This window comes from Bombus vancouverensis, chromosome 8 (genome assembly GCF_051014615.1).
Source record: "Bombus vancouverensis nearcticus chromosome 8, iyBomVanc1_principal, whole genome shotgun sequence".
Taxonomy (NCBI): domain Eukaryota; kingdom Metazoa; phylum Arthropoda; class Insecta; order Hymenoptera; family Apidae; genus Bombus; species Bombus vancouverensis.
This window is the reverse complement of record NC_134918.1, coordinates 9,745,682-9,755,160: the sequence shown is the minus strand read 5'-3', so window position 1 is coordinate 9,755,160 and position 9,479 is coordinate 9,745,682.

The window sequence follows — 9,479 nt, the reverse complement described above, 5'->3', positions numbered from 1 at the left end:
TTATTATTCTCCTATATTATTATCCTATATTATTATAGCATTCCTATATTATTATAATATCCAATTACATGTTGATACACAAGATATACAGATTATTATTTGTAACGTTTTGGTTTTCTTAATTGAGTCATTCATTTAGTACAAATGATAAGAAATTAGTAATAATTCACAAAAAAAGGATATTGTAGTAGAAATATTATAAAAAAACATTTTCTGTTTTAGTGTAGAGTTACTCCTTCTTACAGACAGTGTCGTACAAATCTGTACGTCTCTGAGAAAATGTAGGTATCTGAGCCCTTACTTCCTCAACAACTTTTAGATCTGATAGAAAAAAGAAACATACGAAGTAATAAGTAATGCTTACTAATAAATTCAACAAATACAGAGGAAGATGGCTAAATCGATAAATTAACGAGACTAAAAATTAATTACATCATGGATCTCTCGCTTTTAATTTTAAGCTGTAAATTACCGATATCGGTGACTTTTTTTTTTTTATTTATTTGTTGAAATTTTTTTTTTTTTTTTGATATCGGTGACTGCCATATTCTCTTGAGTTTCCAAATCGTAAAGAATCTTTACGATATGTTTGAAGTTGAAACCACTGCATTAGGTCTTTTTTCTTGTTTAAAATTATTTGTATTGGTAAATTGAATGAAAGTTCTAACATGTAATTTGTTCTTCTTTTATAAATAGTTTACAGAGGATAAAGCGTGGGTAACTCACGACTGTCGCGATCATGACACTATACATACCTATGTATAGCACGTATACTAAGCTAACTAAAATAGCAAGTCAGAGAAATGAAAACTTAGGAAAATCTAAAGGAAGATAAAACGTTCGAGCCTTGCCAGGAATATAAGATGCTAAGTAATCTTCCTAAGTAATCTCCTCCAGCTTTTTCTAGTTTGATCAATAATTATTAGTACATGTTAGGAAAACAAATAGAATTTTTGTTCTCAAGCGAGGTATAATTTAAATTTTGTATGTACACAAAAATGTTAAATATCTGTAATAAACATGGTATAATCAATTTTTTTACATAAAATTATATTGTATAGGCTATTGTTATTTAAACATTTTAAATTGGATGAAGAAAAAAATGACGCAAATAAAACGTAGGACATTTTAATTAAAGAGACTAATATAGAGATTTATCTACTTAACTGTGATTAAATCATCTCCACTTAACGCTCTACCTCTTCTATTAATTATGCTTCGTTAAACTATGATTACAGAGGATGGGTTTTTTGATAAAATGACATTCTGACAAATATATATAGATCGATATATATAGATATAGATAGACAAATATATAGATTCTTACAACAGTAGTTATGAATGAACAGTAGTTATTGTATCAATTCCGTTCTTCAGAAGCTTCATTTGTGAAAAGACAATTCGCCAGAATATGGATTCACTGTAGTTATAGCTATAGGATTTCAATCTAGTTGACAGACTTGCTTTACGTAGAGAATATCTGTCTCTTGTTCTACCTTATCGCGATTTTCTCCTCATCTTATACGCTTTGTCGAGCAAAGTAATATTGGCATATATCTCGGCTCTGGTTACAATCATTAGTTTCCGCCTAAACGGTTAGAATCACATAGCTCGCGCTCTACTCTCGTTTATTCAACATTCAGGCCATATGGTCGCATGCGACGAGTTTTATGTTAATTCCGACCGATTACAATACCTTTCTTTCGTTTACAAGGAACGACGAGACTGGCAGTTGCGTGATTTCCAATGCAAAAGCCGCGATATCTGCACGATAACCTAACCTGAACCGATTTTGTTGTACTATTCTTATGTGGACTTCGTTTGTACCACTTTCGTAACAAAAATAGAATACGTAGAACACAGCATTCCGTTATGCGATATTGTCGATTCCTAACATCCGAAAAATCAGAGATAATTTTTTCCCTACAGTTGTACATTTGTGTGAAAAATTACGAACGTAAAGTTGTTTGGTGCATGCACAGTCCTTCCCTCCCCTGCATTTGCGTGGACATGCTAGAAGGATTCACTTTTCCACGGTGAAACTGTATGTATTATAATTTCATTTTTACAAAGGTCGAACATCCTACTATGCATAAATTTAATATTAATATAAGCAGGTTTCGTGTTAAGTATTACATCTGACGTATAAGCACACGTGTGTACGAGCTTTGGTTTTAAATGTCTTATAGTAGACACCGAAAAGATTATTAAGTTGGATATCTGACTCAACATCAATATTTTACTAGGAGATAACATGTTAAGAAGACGTTGGTGGATGGCATGGGAGATGATGAATGAAGACATACTTCTGTGAGATACATAAAATAGTAGTCAGAACGTATTTTGGCGCTTGGGGACAGCAACAGCATTTTTTTTTTTTATTTATTTGTTGAAATTACAATCAATTCTCGCGTTGAGAATTTTCAGTAATTTTTCTGGCGTGGCGCAGTGACATGGCTGTTTATTTACAATAAGTTAATACTTATTATAGATAGGTATAATTTATAAGTATTATAAGTAAGTGCATATGCTTAATTTGGATAATTAAATGAATCCAACGTTTAGGTCTAGCGGGTAGTGCCCCTTCAGCCTGCGAATCTGGTCCGTCGTATCGAGTAGTCCAGTGATTAGGGGGTTTCGGTGTTTGTTGACTCTTTTGCTATATCTGTCGCTATATTTTGCTATTTCCTCTTTGACTGTAGGTATCTTGAGGTCGCGATGGATGGTTTCGTTGGTAACATACCAAGATGCGTCTATTAAGGCTGTTAGCGTTTTCGATTGGAATCGTTGTAGTATTTCGATGTTGGAGTTACTTGCTGTTCCCCATAGTTGGATTCCGTAGGTCCAGACAGGTTTTATTACGGTCTTGTAGAGGGTAATTTTATTCTGTATGTTTAGTTTGGAGCGTCGGCCCGTGAGCCAATAGAGTTTTTTTAGTTTGTCCTTTAGTTGCTTCGTTTTATCTGAGATGTGTGTCTTCCACGTTAGTCTCCTGTCCAGGGTCATGCCCAGGTATCGGACTGTGTCTCTGCTAGGAACTATTGCATGGAAGGTACTTGAGGCTATTGAGGGTACGCAGTGAGTATCCGAAGACATCTGGTTGCCATATTGCCCGCGGTGTGTGGCCTGGGCTAGGTAGAGTGTTACGCGACGTAACACAATCAAAATTCGAATGAACCACCCAACGGAACGAGCATCGATCCCTATAGAATCTCTTTGAGCATTCTTCACTAAGGAATTGTCGTCTTTTACCCCATTACGTTCTTCCATCACAATCTTCGTAATGGTAAATGAAAAAGTAAAAGTTTTTAAAACGCGATGGCGCTATCACTTTCTAAAAGCGTCGTCTTTACATTTCCGATGACCACGGGCACATCCGACTGCCAGATATACAATGTATTATAAGAGTATCATTACCATACTTTTCATGAAAAGAGCAATTTTTCTTGATAACTATACTCTGTAACATAGATTGAAGTCGCTGATTTGATCCCTCTGATATCGTTGTCTTATGAGAGTCTCGCCTGGTCTTGATTGGTTCTGTTGACTCTTAACGTTGTGAAAAATCGATTCGTTGTGTACCTTTTTTGTATAGAGAATTATTTTGTGGTAGAATATAATGTTGTAATATTTGTGGTCTATACTTTACTAATTTTGTCACTGAGCCGCTCTTTGGTTCGTTGAGCGATTCATATTCCGCATATATTCCGTACTTGCTTCGCTTGGTACTTTTATAATTTTCGCAGTTACAATAAAAAATTTAATTCTTAACAGATTAAAGATTTAACCTCTTGCTTTATAGTGTACAATAATTTTTTTTTTTTTTTTGTATAGGTTATGTGATCCATAGTTTGAGTAAGTAGTACATATATATATATATTTACGTGACAAGCTTTCATTTCAATCTATATTTAAGATTAATATTTTATCAGTTTCTGTTCGTAACAACATCGAAGTAGTCAATAAGTTTGAAGAGTATAATTAAGGAAGTTATGAAGCAAGAGGTTAAGAACAAATTCTGAAAGAGGTTATGTACAACTCAGTAGTACTGCTTTACATTACTTTGCGAATTACTTTTCAAGCATAAAAATAGTTTAACAGCCACTTATAGTTACTTCCTTACCATTACATTCATTAAATTCGTTTGATTTTGTAAACAAAATAACCACGCTGACCAGTCTCTTATTTAAAATAGAATTATTTTGTCATATATCCAACAGTTTACTTTCTCTTCGCTTTGTCTCGTATTACGACTTTATAACGGTGTTTCTTTAAACTTTAAACGATCGTAATAAATGTATTTACGGACGATGACTGATATCTGGTCTGTCTTAAAGTTTCAACTAATTAGTGCCCCGTTACTTTGGACGTTATGAAATGTTGTATAACCAAAGACTTATCTTCTCTTTTGGTAGTTGCATAAGAGAAGACTGAGCCATTGAAACGCTCGAATAGATTAGCTGATTCGCTTAACGTATTTTTACTTCCGACGAGCTAAACACAAGAGCAGAAAGCACATAAGGAATAATACAGAAACGTCAAACGTATACAGAAATATATTTCGTAAAAGCATTAGTACGTAACATGTCTTTATAATTCTATTTATGTATAGTAAAATGGCTTGTATCCATTTTCATGAATTATAACTGACATTTCAAAGCATTCATGTAGATATGTAACTCTCGTTAATTAATAATTTAACAATGCGTCATGAAACGTATCATTTTCGTTCCTTCCTTTGTTTCGTTATACACAGGAACGAATTTGTAAATAAAGATGTATAATCAACGATAACATATGACAGCGAGTATAATAACTGTCAGCAAAGGAAGAGGTCGGTAAAATGATTGTGGTTGATTTCAGTGTATCGGTAAATAAGCTTTGACAGACGTTGCCGGGGGACTCGGTGTCGGTGAAACCGCGTCGATGAAATGATTGTCAGTAATTTAAAGATAACCCAATTTATTGATCTGTCTCCCCTTCATGGCGTTGTACGTCTCTCTATAAAACATATTCTACCTCGGAGGGCTGAAAAATTTAACTTGGTCTCACTGGACTGGACTGTAAGTAAGAAAATTGAAATGCAAAATCCACGTGTGAGCGCAACGGTTTAGATGGAAAGTTCGATAGGACAGTTGTGTATATTAGCCTGAAAGAAAGCTCGTGGCTTCGCACGCAACACGTAATTTCCCTCGCTGAAATAATCCTATTACAACGATACGATTTAAAATTTTCCTTAACAGACCTCGCAATGTAATTCTTCATCTACAATTTTTTATTCGGCCTGAAACAAGAGACTTTCGAAGTCTTATAGAGTCTCGCGAATCTAAAAGTCAGGTTTCAACGTATTTTCGCGTCTTATTCTATAATACTGAAGACATTAAAGGTGTTAACGATTATTGTCTCACTATGTACGTACATCAAACGAGTACTTACGTAAGAGACGAATGGAAATGGAAACAGCCGAGAATAATTGAAGATAATTTGAATACGTTCCAGGCTATAATACAATTTCTCGTGAACCGTAATTGATTCGCAGAAGGGAATTGCTGCTTCTCACGACTAGCAAAGTGTTTCGCAAAAAAAAAAAAAAAAAAAAAAGAAAAATGGTATCGGAAGGATAGAAAAAAGGCGGTGGCCTACATCAAGCAATCTTCATGCCGATAATGCATTTATTATTCAGTTCGTTCATTTTCTATCGCGTAACAGACACTGGGATAACTGACAGAACGAGCGTATAAATCTTGCATCTCTCAACCTGACTTCTCCCAATTCGTATACTTCCATCCTTCGTATAAGTGACAATGAATCAGAAGTGTTTCATAGCAATATTGAACAACATACAGTCAACTACAACACCATTAGATACATCCACCATACAGTCAACGACAACACCATTAGATAACAGCAATACAATAGATTATAATTTTCTACGTGTCATTGATTCATCATCATCATTTTCCATTTTTTTAGCATATGTAAAAACGTATCTGACGTAATCTTACCTCGCTCTTTGAGTACAAAAATCCATTCAAATGAAACAAAGGGAAAAGAAATAAGAAAACAAACACTCACATACGAATCTTCATTACATAACTGTATGTACTCCTCGAGGTATAATTACCCTTTGTCGCTGAAAGTATCAAACTACAAAACTTCCTTTCAAATTTTCAGAATAAGGAAATCAGGATCATGATAAATAATTGGAACATAATTAAAAATAATATATCTTCTCTATAAGATAATGAATACATTGGTTCATTTAATTTTTATGGATATTCAAACGCTTCTGTGAAATAAAACGTCAAGATTATAGAGTATAAAATTCATAGCTATGAAATAACTAAAACTCTGATGTATTATTAAAAATATACGTTAGGTTGTATGTAGTGATACATACAAAGATTACATGTACAAACCCATAATTAACACAATGCTACCGCAACCATTCTGCAATCTACCTTGCCCAAAACACTCTTCCAGTCACCTCCAAACTCTTCAATTCTCTCCACCTAACCACCCACAAACCATTCACAAACATGCAATTCTCGACAAAAGAAGAACTTATCGTCAGTTGTCCTTAACATCTCGTTCATTCATTTGGTCCCTATCCCCCTATTTCCTCCCACTGCGATGATCGCACTACATTTTTCCACGTCTCTATTCTATTCTCTGGATGACCTGAATTCTCGAGCAGTCGAGTGACGATTGATCTGTACAATTGATCGATTTCTTTTTACTACAGACATGCAAGAAATTCCGTGTTGGAGAGCGATGTTGCGAGTTCGAGTGCCTGGACCATCTGAAGAACGTTACCGGAACTGGTATAGTTTATGTCGTTGATGATAATAATTCCTCCACGACTCAGCAACAAGAACTACTCTGGGTGATGAGCTTAATGGTGCTGTTGCGGCTATTTTAATTTTTCAACAAGGATCCAGATGGCGCCGTTGACGAAATTCTTTCATTATAAACGTCAACGATCAATATCAGCCATCAGGGAACGAAGAAGGTACGCTGTAACGTGTCTGAGTAATTATACCTCGAGGAGTACATAGAGTTATGTAATGAAGATTCGTATGTGAGTGTTTGTTTTCTTATTTCTTTTCCCTTTGTTTCATTTAAATGGATTTTTGTACTCAAAGAGCGAGGTAAGATTACGTCAAATACGTTTTTACATATGCTAAAAAAATGGAAAATGATGATGATGAATCAATGACACGTAGAAAATTATAATCTATTGTATTGCTGTTATCTAATGGTGTTGTAGTTGACTGTATGGTGGATGTATCTAATGGTGTTGTAGTTGACTGTATGTTGTTCAATATTGCTATGAAACTCTTCTGATTCATTGTCACTTATACGAAGGATGGAAGTATACGAATTGGGAGAAGTCAGGTTGAGAGATGCAAGATTTATACGCTCGTTCTGTCAGTTATCCCAGTGTCTGTTACGCGATAGAAAATGAACGAACTGAATAATAAATGCATTATCGGCATGAAGATTGCTTGATGTAGGCCACCGCTTTTTTTCTATCCTTCCGATACCATTTTTCTTTTTTTTTTTTTTTTTTTTTTTTGCGAAACACTTTGCTAGTCGTGAGAAGCAGCAATTCCCTTCTGCGAATCAATTACGGTTCACGAGAAATTGTATTATAGCCTGGAACGTATTCAAATTATCTTCAATTATTCTCGGCTGTTTCCATTTCCATTCGTCTCTTACGTAAGTACTCGTTTGATGTACGTACATAGTGAGACAATAATCGTTAACACCTTTAATGTCTTCAGTATTATAGAATAAGACGCGAAAATACGTTGAAACCTGACTTTTAGATTCGCGAGACTCTATAAGACTTCGAAAGTCTCTTGTTTCAGGCCGAATAAAAAATTGTAGATGAAGAATTACATTGCGAGGTCTGTTAAGGAAAATTTTAAATCGTATCGTTGTAATAGGATTATTTCAGCGAGGGAAATTACGTGTTGCGTGCGAAGCCACGAGCTTTCTTTCAGGCTAATATACACAACTGTCCTATCGAACTTTCCATCTAAACCGTTGCGCTCACACGTGGATTTTGCATTTCAATTTTCTTACTTACAGTCCAGTCCAGTGAGACCAAGTTAAATTTTTCAGCCCTCCGAGGTAGAATATGTTTTATAGAGAGACGTACAACGCCATGAAGGGGAGACAGATCAATAAATTGGGTTATCTTTAAATTACTGACAATCATTTCATCGACGCGGTTTCACCGACACCGAGTCCCCCGGCAACGTCTGTCAAAGCTTATTTACCGATACACTGAAATCAACCACAATCATTTTACCGACCTCTTCCTTTGCTGACAGTTACTATACTCGCTGTCATATGTTATCGTTGATTATACATCTTTATTTACAAATTCGTTCCTGTGTATAACGAAACAAAGGAAGGAACGAAAATGATACGTTTCATGACGCATTGTTAAATTATTAATTAACGAGAGTTACATATCTACATGAATGCTTTGAAATGTCAGTTATAATTCATGAAAATGGATACAAGCCATTTTACTATACATAAATAGAATTATAAAGACATGTTACGTACTAATGCTTTTACGAAATATATTTCTGTATACGTTTGACGTTTCTGTATTATTCCTTATGTGCTTTCTGCTCTTGTGTTTAGCTCGTCGGAAGTAAAAATACGTTAAGCGAATCAGCTAATCTATTCGAGCGTTTCAATGGCTCAGTCTTCTCTTATGCAACTACCAAAAGAGAAGATAAGTCTTTGGTTATACAACATTTCATAACGTCCAAAGTAACGGGGCACTAATTAGTTGAAACTTTAAGACAGACCAGATATCAGTCATCGTCCGTAAATACATTTATTACGATCGTTTAAAGTTTAAAGAAACACCGTTATAAAGTCGTAATACGAGACAAAGCGAAGAGAAAGTAAACTGTTGGATATATGACAAAATAATTCTATTTTAAATAAGAGACTGGTCAGCGTGGTTATTTTGTTTACAAAATCAAACGAATTTAATGAATGTAATGGTAAGGAAGTAACTATAAGTGGCTGTTAAACTATTTTTATGCTTGAAAAGTAATTCGCAAAGTAATGTAAAGCAGTACTACTGAGTTGTACATAACCTCTTTCAGAATTTGTTCTTAACCTCTTGCTTCATAACTTCCTTAATTATACTCTTCAAACTTATTGACTACTTCGATATTGTTACGAACAGAAACTGATAAAATATTAATCTTAAATATAGATTGAAATGAAAGCTTGTCACGTAAATATATATATATATGTACTACTTACTCAAACTATGGATCACATAACCTATACAAAAAAAAAAAAAAATTATTGTACACTATAAAGCAAGAGGTTAAATCTTTAATCTGTTAAGAATTAAATTTTTTATTGTAACTGCGAAAATTATAAAAGTACCAAGCGAAGCAAGTACGGAATATATGCGGAATATGAATCGCTCAACG